General features: G+C 53.1%; 1 protein-coding gene across 1 annotated transcript in view; it reads left to right on the top strand.

The window, feature by feature from the left end:
* LOC139673814 (zinc finger protein 850-like) overlaps positions 1 to 14,831 on the top strand; it is a 701,437-nt gene that overhangs the window by 390,434 nt on the left and 296,172 nt on the right. The window lies entirely within an intron of this gene.

Here is a 14,831-nt window from a genome sequence, read left to right on the forward strand (position 1 = left end):
GCACTGCCCCTGCCCCACCTCACACAAGGAGTTCCCTGAGGTTTCTGAGGTGGAGCTCTCTCACCTGACACAGGGGAGCAGTGACCAGTGTCAGTGACACCCCTGGGGTTTGGATGATCAGCTTTGCACTCATCTCACACATCTGTTACAGTGGCTTCCTGTAAGACTCCCTAAATCATCAAATCACTTTTCCTTTCCATCCCCTCCAGGGTACAGGATGTGTGACTCTGGTTTAGGAGATGAAATAGGTGGGAATGGTCTCACCTGGAGCTCACAGGAGGCATCGAGCTCACAGGCCCTTGTCCTGCTGAGGGAATTCAATCCTCTGAACACCTCCTTGGAAAGCAACATGGAGGGTTCTGGACACTGCAGGAGACTCCTGGAATGAATGGGGGGAAACTTCCTGACCCAGGTCAGGAGGCCTTTCCAGGGGGGATGTGTTACTGGATCTTTGGTCACCAAGGCAAGTGGTGACCAGTGGTGTCCTGGGCTGTCTCCAAAGCAGCCTGTGCAGCAGGGGAGGGGGATTCAGCCCCTCTGCCCTCTCAGGTGAGACCCCACCTGCAGTGCTGCCTCCATCTCTGGGGTCCCAGCACAGGAAGGACTTGGACCTGCTGGAGTGAGTCCAGATGAAGCACCAGGATGATCAGAGGGATGGAGCAGCTCTGCTGTGAGGAAAGGCTGGGAGAGCTGGGATTGTTCGCCTGGGAGAAGAGAATCTTTGGGGTGACCTGATTGTGGCCTTCAAGAACCTGAAACAAGACAACAAGAAAGATGGAGAGAGACTGTTTACCAGGGCCTGGAGTGACAGGAAAATAGGCAATGGCTTCACACTGACAGAGAGTAAGTTTAGATGAGGTATTAGGAAGAAATTCTTCCCTGTGAGGGTGCTGAGAGTCTGGCACAGGTTTCCCAGAGAAGCTGTGGCTGCTCCATCTCTAGTGTTCAAGACCAGGCTGGGCAGAGCTCTGGGCAACTTAGTCTAGTGGAAGTTGTGCATGTCCATGTCACTGAGGTTGTACCCAGGTGATCTTTTAATGTCCCTGAAACTCAGGACACTCTATGGTTCTGAGTTACTTCAGGCAGCTGTGATAGACCCCAACATCTTGACCCAGCTGGGGAAAATATACACCTTCCAAAAAGGGAAATTAAAGGCAGTATTGCAGAAAGACCCACCAGGTCCAGCCCCATAGAAAGGGATGCAATGGCTGAGAGGGACTCCAGGTCCCGGGAGTCAGCCTGTTACCCGGAGGGGATGTGCTCCCACTCTGTCCCCCACCACGAGGTCTCCAGGGAGCCCAAAAAGAATCACACAGGGACCACAGGAGAGGAATGAGAGAGAGAGTTTATTGATAAAGGGTAGGGGTATATAAAGGTTTTGCGGGACTCAAAATACCACCAATAGTGAGCAAGGGGGGATTTGGACTATTACCAATAGAAATCCAGGGATAACAACCAAGAGAAAAGAGTAAATAAGAACCAATAAGAAAACTTGAAGCTTCCTCCAGGACACTACATGCATCCCTGAGTGCCGAGGTAACGGTTATCTTGTGGGATTTTGGGAAGAGGACAGTGACTAGGCAAAAGAGAACAAAAGAATCCATGTTGTGACATGCATTTATACAACAGTAAAAGTTCTGTTTTTAAGGCATTTGGGCAAGTTTTTCATCTTCTTCACAAGTCCATTTCTGACAAGACTTCTTCCCTTCCAGATACTGCAGATCCATTGGCACAAAGGGCAGCTGATATTTCTTGTGCTGTGGGTGCAGAAGGCAATGGATTGTGCCTCAGATCACTCAGGGAGGCTTTTCCCAAGCTCTGTTCTCACAATGGCAGCTCTGGTTAAATTCTGCTGAGTGCTGGCTGAAAGTGATTTAAGGCCCAACACACAACTTGTCATTAATTCAAGCAGTTCATTAAAAGGCTAATTAATACCATTCCTACAATATAATCAGAGACCAGACAGGGGCAGAGGAAAGGGGAGGCCAGGCATGGGGGATATCTCTGGAATGTGATGGTTGTGAGGTCACTTCCACTGCAGCAGCCTGGGTGGCCCTCAGGAGACATTCTGGCCAGGGAGCATTGTGAGGTCATCCAGCACATCAGGGAACCCACACAACAGAAATTCCATCTGGGGGAGGTGAAGGAGTGGGGCAGGTGGGAGAGCCCCCCAGGTTCTGATTCTGGGGGCAGCTCTGTCACACAGCCCCACCAACCCTGGCAGGCAGGAAGGCAGCCTGGGCTTGTGGCCACCCTGCTCTGCACTGGCCCTTCAACTGGGAAAAAAGTCTTTTTCTCATCTCCAGGCTGAGCATTCCGTTTTCCTCAACACCCCTTGTCTTTCATCCTCTTCACATGGCAGCTCAGCCAAACCTTCCTTTCCTTAAAAAACAAAGTCCCCACATCTAATTTTTTTCTTTGCAAACTGTCCTTGCTGTCACATCCTGGCAGTGGCTTCATGGCCCCTGTCACAGCCAGCCCTGTCCCTGCACTGACCCAGCTCTGCTGCCCCACAGATGCTGCATCAGGAAGGGAAGGTCCATGGGGGAGGGAAATGCACAGGGACTCATCCTGGAAGGGACCTCAGGAGGTTTCTGAGCCAAACCAAAGCACAGTGAGTGGGGAAAGGGACACAAGGATGGGCTGTTTGTGTGCTCTGCCATGTCAGGAGAAGATGTGGAGCTGCAGAGACACCCAGACAATGTGGATCCCTCAAGAGATGATCTCAGACAGTGGCTCCCAGGCCTCTGCCACTCGCTGGTTACTCTGGTTTGATGGTCACTGGTGGTTACACCCAGCCACACCCACCAGTGTTCTGTGCACACACACCAGTCTCAGCAGTGTCTGGGCCCCAAAGAACACAAGACCTGATGATTTGTGGCTTCCATTCCAGAGCCATGCACCTGGATCTCCCTCCATACCCAGAGCACAGAGATCTCTTGTTCCAGGAAATTCCTGGCAATGGAGGGATTAGGAAAATGGAACAGCCAGTGGAGTCAGTTGCAGGGCATGGTCAGGGAAAGGCACTGACCAGTCACTTCTTTAAACATGTTCAGCTTCTTTCATCCATTTTTTGCTCTATTTTCTCATGCCTGTTCCTCCACAAATCACTTTGGTCATTTCCTGGACATCCCATGGCAAGTCTTGTACAGTCCCTAAATGCACTTTCTGGCTGCCCATCCTGAGTCTCAGGACCTGAGTGAGAAAACCCCCAACCTCAGCTGCAAGGCCATCCTGGGGGCTGTCACTGATCACTTGGGGAGCCTTTCATGCAGAAATGTTGGAAATCTCTATTAGTTCCTTTGTAACTTTTGAGTTTTGAAAGGTTCCTCCAACGTCATTGAAATTCATGTCCCTAAAAGGACAATTTTTCCATTTTCATAAAGTGTTGGGGATTAGGTCACATTAAAATGCCAACATGGTGCATGTCAGTATATGCAACCCTGTGGAGAAGTAGTTGGGGATATAAGAATAAAAGACTAATAAACTGTTTGGGTTGGAAGAGACCTAAACCAGACACTAGTCCAAGGACCTTTGCATTAGCCACGGACACCTTCCACAGTTCAGGCTGTACAAAATTCTCAAACTTGGACAGATCCAGGAATGGAGTTTTCAGTTACTTAATAAGCTGGCCCAGGTTCCTGCCACCCTCAGCACAAAATATTTCTTCCTGACATCCAATGGAAATCTCCCCTCATTCAGTTCCAGTTCCTCTGCCTTGTTTTGCCAATACAACCCTTGGCAGAAAATGTCACTGTGTCTCCCCTGCACTAAGAGCATAATATTTTCATGGCTAAACATCTTGGAGAGGGACCAGAAACATCCCATGGAGGGGTTTGGAGGCCTCAAGCACAAGTCCTGGACCCAGTGGTGTGGAGACTGAGGAAAGAAAAGGAGACGTTTGAGAGGGCTGAAGGGCAGTTAAAGGGCAAATGGGGAGGTCCAGACTGCACACAAGGAGAAAGGAATTTCCCCCCAAGGGCAGTGCTGTGGTGCAACACATCACCCTGAAGGAGTCTGGATCAGTCCAAGGCTTTGTGTTCCAAGGCAGAGCCAGGGAGGAGGGAGAGATGTCAGTGCAGGAAGGGGCCAGCAAGGTGGGGCAGCCGGGGGATGCCGACAGCCTGCAGGGAAAGGGGCAGGGCATGGACACCGTAGGACAGCCTGGGCTGGAGAGGAGACAGGGATGTGCAGAAGCTGAAAGGCCCCAAGAGAGCCAACTTGTGCAGGCCTTTGGCCATGGTTGCTGTGTGTGCCCCTGATGGCATGAGGAGACAAGTGAGCCTTGCAGCCCTGGGGCCTCATTGCCTCCTTGTCCCTGCTCAGCAGCCTGGGAGGTGCCACCCCATTGTGCCGCCCTTGGCATTGCACATTCCACATGCCAGTGCCCCAGGAAGAGCCCTGAGGAATGAGGGAGGGAATGGATCTCCCTTCTCAGGGTCTGGAGGTCAGTGCTAGGACCTTTGAATTCTGAAACACAGCCAGTTTAACTCAGCATGAGAGACATCTTTGACTTGCTTGTCCATAACTGTCATCACTGCCTCCAGTTTTCTGCTCTAACTGGAATGTGGGGACACTTTCTCAGTCCTGTTCCTCAGTGGGACCCATTAGCACTACAAGAAACTTCAGTGTTTCGATGTCAATTCGAGTTCTTGAGAAATTGTTTGAACTTACTCTGATGGACTGAGTCTGTTGTAAACAACACAAACCCCCCAGAGGGCCATTAAATGCCCTGGGCTGTTGCTGTGCTGCTGAGCTGAGCCGGGCTCCTGGCACACAGGGAGCTCCTGGCAAGCGGGCAGCGCTGCAGAGAGACAGCTCTGCCCAGGAGCAGCTCCTGTGCACAGCCCAGCAGGGCTCAGGGCACTGCCTGCACACACCCAGGGCAGAAAAGCAGGGCAGAGAGAGGTTACACACAGTCTGGGGTGTGAGGAAAGTTGAGAGGAAGATCCACTGGAAGAGGAATCTTTCCAGGCTTTCAGAAGGTAAGTCTGCATGAAGGGCAATGTATGTGCAGTTTGTGGGAAGATCTCCGAACGCTGGCACATCCCACAGTCTGGGGGGTCTCTAATGTGGGATATCAGAGTTTCTCTAGTGCTGAAGAGGAGGACAGGGTGCAAAGCAGGGACTCTCTGCTGCACCATCCCAGGGACATCCCAGCAGGGTTCCCTCCTCCCAGGGATGGCTGCAGGGTTTGAATCCAGGCTGTGCCACCCAGGCTGCCCCAAACTGTCCTGCAGAGCAGGGTCCTGCACCCCAGGGTGCTGTGCCAGGGCAGGAGCTCTGCCACGTGCCAGGGGCAGCTCTCAGCTGGTCTGGGGAGCTCCCTCAGTGCTGGGGAAGAGGCTGTGGGTGGAAAGAGCAAACCCTGGCAGGACAGGGCAGGGCAGGGCAGGGCAGGGCAGGGCAGGTTTGTTCAGGTATCAAGCGAGAGTTTGATAGGTGAGGACTGCTTACAGAACCAGAGCACTGCAGGATAGTTTCCAGGGGATACTTTAAGGGGAAGGTGAAAGGAGGGATTTCTATCAGGCTCTCAAGACACATACCTGGTGGTTTGTCATGCAGAGAGAACACTGAGGGGCTGCACAGGGGCTGAGAACTACCTGACATTGTTGGTGTCTGGGAGGTGGCACAGCTGACTCAAGGTGACACTGCCCTGAGTGCCCACCTGGTTCCGTCCTGGCTTCTCCCAGCTTGACCCTCAGTGTCCATTGCTCAGTGATCAGTGATTGACTCAGCTACAGAGTCAATCACTGATCCTGTGATTCCCCCTCAGGCAGGTGGGTCCCTGGGAATGAGACATTCCAATTTTCCTCTGACCTGTGGGGCTGTCAGTAGTGAATTCTGTGTGCCTGGAGAATGAGGTGTGTTTCCCAGAATCAAACCCCATTGTCAGGACACTTGGCTCTTCTCTGAGATGTCCTTCCAAGCTGGGAGCTGCCCTCAAGAATGCAAATCATCTTCATAGCACAATTGTGTTATCTGAAATCCCCAGTACAGAGGGGCAGAGATGCTGTGCCCATCCCAGGAAATGCTGTTGAGTTGGTGAGCTGAGCCATGTGTGTTCTTGAGACCTTGAGCCAGGCTGAGACATTGAGTGGTCTGTGATGGATCTCTTTGCTCTCAACAGTGTCTGGTGGCTTTTCAGACAAAAATGGGAGAGTGATCACTCTCTGTCTGAGGAAGGTCCAAGCCCAGGGCAGCTGGAAGAAGACAGAGGGATAGAGCAGCTCCCCTCACTCTGCACTAAGCCACAGACATTGTCCTGTTCAGGAAGCCCTGCTCTGCTCTTCCTCAGGGCAGCACAAATGCTGAGGGGTTCTGACATCCAGGAAAACTCCACAGGGAAGATGAGGGGAGTCAGAAACAAAACACCCAAACCTCTGAAACTGTCTTCTGGAATCCTGAAATCTTCTCAAAATTGCGAGTGCAGATGCCCATGAGAACTTTTGCTTCAAGAGCAGTTTCATCTGACACAGCTGAACACCAGGATGGGCCCTGCCCCCACCATGGGCATGACCCCCCTGGAGCAGAACAGGGCTGACCCTCACAGCCAGTGGGCAGAGGGGCTGCTCCTCATGGGAAATGTAGTGAGCACCAAGCTGGGCTCCAGCCATGGATATGAAGCAATGTTTCCTGAGAAAGGAAAAGTTGGGAGTGTGAGCAGAAGGGAAAGGGGTATTGGGAAATGGCTTTGACTCTTTCAGAAATATCTCATCTGATTTGTCACTGTTATTTCCTCTTTGGACAGTACCCCACCTCCAGAAGCAGCAAATGCCCAACAGCAGCTCCATCAGCCAGTTCCTCCTCCTGCCATTGGCAGACACGCGGCAGCTGCAGCTCCTGCACTTGTGGCTCTTCCTGGGCATCTCCCTGGCTGCCCTCCTGGGCAACGGCCTCATCATCAGTGCCGTAGCCTGCGACCACCACCTGCACACCCCCATGCACTTCTTCCTGCTCAACCTGTCCCTCACAGACCTGGGCACCATCTGCACCACTGTCCCCAAAGCCATGCACAACTCCCTCTGGGACACCACAACCATCTCCTTCACTGGATGTGCTGCACAGGTCTTTTTCTTTTTGATCTTCATCGTGACAGAGTTTTCCCTCCTCACCATCATGTGCTACGACCGCCACGTTGCCATCTGCAAACCCCTGCACTACGGGACCCTCCTGGGCAGCAGAGCTTGTGCCCACATGGCAGCAGCTGCCTGGGCCAGTGGCTTTCTCTACTCTCTGCTGCACACAGTCAATACATTTTCCCTGCCCCTGTGCCAGGGCAATGCCCTGGGCCAGTTCTTCTGTGAAATCCCCCACATCCTCAAGCTCTCCTGCTCACACTCCTACCTCAGGGAAATTGGGCTTCTTGTGGTTAGTGTATGTTTAGCTTTTGGTTGTTTCATTTTCATAGTTTTCTCCTATGTGCAGATCTTCAGGGCTGTGCTGAGGATCCCCTCTGAGCAGGGACGGCACAAAGCCTTTTCCACGTGCCTCCCTCACCTTGCCGTGGTCTCCGTGTTTCTCAGCACTGCATTTTTTGCCTACCTGAAGCCTCCCTCCATCTCCTCCCCATCCCTGGATCTGGCCCTGTCATTTCTGTACTCGGTGGTGCCTCCGGTACTGAACCCCCTCATCTATAGCCTGAGGAACCAGGAGCTCAAGGATGCTGTGAGGAAAATGATGACTGGATGCTTTTCAGCAGCAAGAACCTGCCAGTTTTCTTCTGCACAGTGTTCACAATAAAACTCATGAGAAGCTCAGCTTGCCTTCAAAGGTTTTCTTTGGTGGCCAGTGGGTTCTTTTTGTCATAATGTTGTGCTCAATTAAATTATTTTATTCATCCTCTCATCTAATTAATTTTTTATTTTCATTAATTTTACTCTTTTAAATCTGTACTTGAGTAATTGTGCTATCTCTATTTTAAAAAACTCTCTTGCAATAGCCCTGCCAAGCTGGTTAGGGGTTTTGATTTGAGACTTTCAGGCACCTACTGGGCAGTTCCATGTGTGCAGAGAAGGGCAAAGAGTCCCAGCACAGCAGCACTGCCAGGGAGCACCAGCACTGGGCCTTTGCTGACCTGCTCTCTTTCCACTTGTACACTCTCCTGCAGAGCCCCTGGGCTGGACTAAGGCCTTGGTCCTCTGCCAGCTGGGACACAGACCTGCTGCATGTCCATCCTGGGCTCACAGGCAGGGACAGGCCATGGGCACTGCTGGGACACAGCTGGGCTCCACAACAGCAGCTCCATCAGGAAAGGGCTTCTCCTTAGCTCAGGACATGCAGTCTTAGGGCTTTTTGCAAAGTCACTCTCAAGAACATGCCAAGGAATAGACTCTATAGAGGCTCCTTGTTTGCTTGTTCTCCAGGGGCTCTAAATCTGAGTGTGAACCAGCAAACAGAGCCCTGTAACTGCAGGGGCTACAGCAGGAAACAGGGAAAATGATCTGGTGAGTGTTCTGTGTTACCCTCAGAGAACACACTGCTGCTACCCATGACAACAATAACAATAATAAAACTGGATCTGTAGCAAATAAACCCCACAAGAAACACATGAGGAGCACAACACCATTGCTCCACTGCTCACCACTCAGTGCCCAATGCCCAGCCCAGCCCAGACACAGATCAGCCCTTTCTGACCAACCCCGCATTAATACCCTGAGCACGGTCCTGCATCAAAGGGAACATCCCTTGGGCCAGTTGGGCTCAGCTGTCCTGGCCCTGCTCCCTCCCAGTCCTGTGACCCTCAGGAAATCATTTGAGGCCATGATTGCACAAACCTCTCACAGATTCCAAGTCAAAACCCAAACCCAAATCACCATGAAATACCTGCAGCCCCTGAAGATTTAAGAAGCCCTCAAGGGCCAATCCTGACAAAGCCTCCGCAGGGACTCGTCCCAGCAGACCCTTGGAGGCCACGACTGCAGGGAGGCAAAGGCTCTGGGCAGCAGCTCAGGTGCTGAGCAAACCCTGGCTTGGCTGGAGGCAGCAGAAAGGACCAGCCCTGACCCCCAGCCTGGGGAAGGCACATCCTGTCCCTCACACCTTGCTCAGAGCTCTGCTGGGGGCATTGGCATGGGGGGTGATGCTGAGGGCAGGACAAGGGGTGACAGTGCCCAGCCTTCCTGGGGCTGTGCCAGGAGGCCACAAAGCCCCAGAGCCTCAGCACAGCAGGTCTGCTCACAGCCCTTGGTGGCACAGACGATGCTGTGCCCGAGAGGACAATAACTTCGCATTTCTTGGACTTCTGGCCCAAACTCTTGATGTTCCTCTGTTAAGATAAAAACCACCTCTCAGAAATGGGTGACAAACCAGTGCTGGGAATGGTCATTTGGAGGGGATGGTCTGTGATGAGTGTCCAAAGATGTCTTTGGTCTCACCAGGCTCTAAAAGGGCTCCTTGATTCCAGGACATTCTTCAGTGTGCACGGTTCCTTCTTGCTTGCAAAGGTTGTGCCATGTCATGGTGTCCCTTTGGTTCCAGGAGGTTCTGTGGTGTCACAATGGCCCTTTGGTTCCAGGAGGTTCCACGCTGTCCTTGCTGGAACACACCTGGTTGGATGTTGCCCCACCTGCAGAGCTCCCTCCAGCTCTGGGGTCCCAGCACAGCAAGGACATGGAGCTGTTGGAGAGAGTCCAGAGGAGACCACCAAGATGATCAGAGGGATGGAGCAGCTCTGCCATGAGGGAAGGCTGAGAGAGCTGAGATTGTTCAGCCTGGAAAACAGAAGGTCTTGGGGTGACCTAATTGTGGCCTTCCAGGACCTGAAGGGGCCAACAAGAAAGACGGAGAGAGACTGTTTAGAAGGGCCTGGAGTGACAGGACAAGGGACAATGGCTTCACACTGATAGAGGGAAGGGTTAGATGAGATATTAGGAAGAAAATCTTTACTGGGAAAGTTCTGGGGCCCTGGCACAGGTTGCTCAGAGAAGTTCTGGCTGCCCCATCCCCAGAAGTTGTTGAAGGCAAGGCTGGATGATCAACCTTGTCTAGGTCCTTTCCAACCCAAACCATTCTGTGATTCTGTGGCTGGTGGGTGACATGGTGGTCAGGGCCATCTTGGGCACAAAGAATATAAAATAACGGAATTTTCCATTCTGAGTGAAGGAAGGAAGGGGCAGCAGAACTGACAGCTTGGACTGATAGCAGGGAGACTTTGCACTGTTGAAGTGATTGATTGAAGGAGTGTCTTGGGGGTCAGTCCTGAAGCAAAAAGCATTCTCATGTCCAGGCTTCATGAACGAAGATTTGGGAAGGGCACTACCCACGCTTGCTGCAAGCTGCTGGTGGCTAAAAAGGCCGATACGGGATAGGCAAGTCCGGTCACAAAAGGCACAGGGGAACGTCTCCTTTGGCCATATTGGCAAGGAAAGGTTCTGTCTGCGTTGTCTTTTCTCCTCCAGACTGACTGTGCTGCGTTCCCAAAGGAAGCAGCAGCGTCGTGAATGGTGTGTCTCCATGAATCCCGATTGGAGGCCACAGTGGACCATTGGGGCAGGCAATATGGCCAAGGCTGAGGTGTTGTTTCAGGCAGTCCTTGTATCTCCTCTTCGGGGCTCCTCTCTTGTGGCAGCCGGTGGCGAGTTCTCCATAGAGCACAATCTTCGGGAGGCAGTGGGTGATCCTCCATCCTGGAGATGTGCCCTGCCCAGCACAGCTGCGTTCTCAGCAGCATGGCCTCCATACTGGTGACCCCTGCCTGTTCAGAACAGACACATTGGTCACGTAATCAGAGCAGTGGATGTTTAAGATTGAAGGAAGCAGCTCAAGCCCAGTCCTCACCAATTCACCCCTGGTGTTTCAGATGGCCAGTGAAGCTTCCAGGTCCTTGCACCTTTCCTGGCTTGTGGTCCAGTTGCCCTCAGCATCCGAAAAGTAACAGCATTTTCCTTGGAAACCAGGCCAAGTGTCTGGGCACACACAGCAGAATTCCAGTTGAAGAAAATGTCATCTCCAAGGAATGAAATAGAGAAAGCTGAGGGAGACACATGGGCAGTCCTAAAAAGCAGGAAAATGGGATTAATTTATTGAGGTTTTTCCTAGCAGCTGCAAGGGAGAAACTGGGGATGATATTCTTGTGATGGAGTGAGGAGCAGACGCCTGGACCACAGTTTACAGGGAAAAAAGGGAGTCACCCCAAAGGGTGCTTTGCCTGGGGAGCCTGCTTTGATGCTGGGAAAATCCTGGGATCCTCCCATCCCCCTAAATGGAGGTGCCTGGCCTGGATCCTCCCCACGGGGGTGCCTGGGTGGGACTCACCAGTCAGGGCCACAGCCAGGCTGAAGCTGAGGCTTCCCAGGAACACACTCAGAGGGAGGAGAACACGCACCGGGTGGGATGTTTGCCAGTCTGAACCTGGGGAAGGGAAGAGCAGAACAAGGCTGGGCTGGGTCCTCTCCCCTCCGCTTTGGCCTCCCTTGCTGGATCCTCAGTCCATCCCCAGCCCCACCCAGGACAGGGACCCTCTTGGGGCTCATGAGGGCAAGAGATCCGAGGCAGGTCCTTCACAGGCACCAATGTGTGTCTGAGGACCTGGAGATGGATCTTCAGCCTCCAGAGGTGACCACAGCCTGGAATTTGAGTGCTCCACACCAACCCCAGGGCTCCATCCCCATCCCACTGGTGCTTCCCAAGAGAGAGATGCTCTTCCCACCCCCTGCCCACACCCAGGGCGTTGGTTTTCCCAGCATTGCCCCATTTGGACTGTTCCTTGAGATCACTGCAGGGGTTCAACACTTCCCCTTGGCCTGAACACTTTGTCTCCTGGGTTTCTTTTCCCTTTGTGGCAGAGAAGCCTCAGAGCCCAGGGCTGGCGTTCCTGGCCCCTGCAGGTGAATCCTCTGGGGCGCCTGTGCCAAGGCAGAGGCTGAGGAGACCTGCAGGCAGCCGAGCCCCCGCGTGTGCCACATCCCATGGAGCCAGCACAGCCTGGCTGGGGCTCTGCAGCCCCTGGGCTGGAGGGGCAAGAGGCACCTCGGGAAGCCCTGGCAGGGCAGGGTTTGCCCTGAGCTGAACAGGCATTGCTGGAAGGAGGTGGCAGAAAGGACAAAGGGAGGGGAAAAGGCAGGGGAGGGAAAGAGAGGGGAGGGAGAAAGATTGAAAAAGATCAAGAGGCAAAAAAGACAAATAGAGAAGAGAAAAAGACCAGTTTAAATTTTAAATAAATAGAGAAGTCACTGTCTGCTCACAGTTCAAAGGGAGCTGAAGTGTTTGTGAGGGCACAGGAGCCTGTTCAGGGGCAGGAGCTGCTTCTTCCAAGAGGAAGGAAACGCCTGGAAGGATCAGAGCAGAGTTTGTGCTTTGAGACCCCTTTCCCAGAAGATGCAGGAGGGAAAGAGCTGAGTCTGAAATAACAAGCGTTCTGTTGAGCTTTAATGTCTCGTAGCTGCTTGCAAGCTTGTTTAGCTTTGTTTGTCAAGATGTAGAAATGGTAAAAAGCTTTGCCAGTTGGGGCTGGATTTGTGAAGCAGCCCCGGGCCAGCTCTGCAGTAACAAAGAATCGATGTCTGTCCCGAGCGTGTCACTCTCGGCCTGTCACACCCGGGAAGGAACGCGATGTTTGCGGCCATCCCCGAGGCACAAACTCGCTCCGAGCCCGCCGGGGGTTCCGCGGGAAGGAGAGGTTGGGGAGCCGCTCCCTGTGCGGGATCTGGGGAGGGGACACGGGGGGACATGGGAGGATACAGAGGGGACACAGGGGGACATGGTATCTGGGGAGGGGACATGGGGGACTTGGGGGGACACAGCCCCTAGGGAGGGGACACGGGGGGACACTGGGGACCCCGCTCCTGCCCCCCCCTGCCCGCAGTGAGCCCCGAGCCCCAGCAGGGCTGCAGCCCCCAAACCAGCTGGAACCTGGGGGTGGGAGGGCAGCCCTGAAGCCAGGCTTGCTATAGTGGGACTTGCTGAGAGCGACTTAGAAGGGTTTGTTCATTAGGAACTGGCCTGAACCCTGGGAAAAGACAAATGTTTTCTGTTTTTCTATCAAAGATAAGCAGGAGACAGGAATTTCTGAACAAACAACAGTAAAACGATAAAACAAATTTTTTTTAACCATACAGAGTTTTAGATAAAGAAAACCTTGAAAGAGTTTAGTCCTGCATTTGGAAGAAATAAATCAAAACACCTCTGTCCCAGAGGCTGCAACCAGCAAACAATGTCTAGTTAGAAAAGAAATGCATAGCCACAAGACATTCAGTCTTTTAACCATTTGCCTAAGCCCTAAAAATGTCTGTCTCAGGTGATTCACAAGATGTTTGTGTAGCTTGGAAGGATGTGCAGTGATTGATGTCACTCAGATGGATCTGCACCACGGAATGTCCGGTGTCCTCACTGAAATTCCCCTCCTGAACCGGCCCAAATTTGACTCCTGGGGAGCTGCATCGTGTCAGACACAGACCCTGTGCCTGCCCACGGTGTCAATAAAGGCACTTTGGCTCACAGTGCGGCCCTGGGTGGGTTGCTGTGACTCAGCCCCACAAACCAGGGCTGTGCCCTCGGGCGCTTGGAGCTGCACCAGGGGGATAAAGGCCCCCGGCCCCGCCGGTGCCCCCAGCAGCGGCTCTGCCCCCCAGAGTGGGGCTGTGCCCCCCAGAGCGGGGCTGTGTCCCAGACCCCACGGCCCATCCCGGGCTTGGGGCTGAGCGCAGAGCAGGCACTGAGCTGCTGGATCTGTCTCGGGGCTCAGGGGGACAAGGGGGTGTCACACCAGTGGCACTAACAAGAGACGAGTGGTGTGTGTCAGTCCCTCCCCCTCGCTCTGTCCCTCCCCACTGCAGCCTTTCTGCCAAAGCCCCGAGGATGCTGTGCCGGGCCCTCCATCCCACGGCCCGGGATAAGGGAGATTCCAGCCCCTCCTGGGCTTTCCTGCACCGAAAGAGCCGCAAGACCTCCAAACTGATCTTGGGGGGGCTGGGGATTGAGGGGACAATGGGAAAGGGGAGGAATAGGCAGAAGGGTGGAAAATGGGGATTGGGCTGACAGGATGGACAGCCGCATGGGGGTCTTTGGGCAGAGGGGGGATTGGAAAAGGGGGCTCTGGGGTGTCTCCCTGAGCTCCCAACCTGTGTGGGGTGCTGGGGCTGCTGGAGAGGGGGAGGCACCCTGGGGCAGGGGGAAAATGGAAGGCTTAGGGTTTATTTATTATTACAAGTGATCAGATAAAAGATGTCAATCAAAATTATTTACTACACAATATAAATGCTAAACCTACCAGCAGTATAGTGTGAGACAGGACAGTGCACCATCCTAGAGCAACTGATGAAGCAATTCTACTAAAGCTATCACAAAAGAAAGAATTATTAAGTAGAGATTAATGGAACTCACCCAGCCCAAGGGACCTGGGGAGATCTCTGCTCTCAGCCTCGAGGAGTGACCTTGGTGGGGGTTCCCACCCTAAGGGAGGAATCTCCACACACACACCCCAAGAAGGGATATGTTGGAAGAACCTGCCCCTGTGAAAGGGGATTGGACCTTTAGAGTATAAAGGGATTGACTGACAGCCATTTGACTCCTGGGGTTGCCTCACCATCAGGATGTTAATCTGGGGTTGAAACCAGAGTGGAGTCCCCTCAGCCAACCACTGATACATTTGCAAACAGGGCATTGTTTGCTTGGACATTCCAATGAGGGATGCCCTGGCACAGGCCTAAAGCCATCAAATCCCCTCATCCCACAGGATTTTCAAGGTCAGCTCTGTGTCCTGATGGATGTTCCTCCCACTCTGTTCACCCAGGTGCCTACAGGGAACCAGGAGGATGAGGAGACCACCAGCCAGGTGTTTTCCCAATGTGAGTCACCAGGAATGTTGGTCACCAAGACTCTACCCAAAGTGG

This window comes from Pithys albifrons, chromosome 7 (genome assembly GCF_047495875.1).
Source record: "Pithys albifrons albifrons isolate INPA30051 chromosome 7, PitAlb_v1, whole genome shotgun sequence".
NCBI classification, from domain to species: Eukaryota; Metazoa; Chordata; class Aves; order Passeriformes; family Thamnophilidae; genus Pithys; species Pithys albifrons.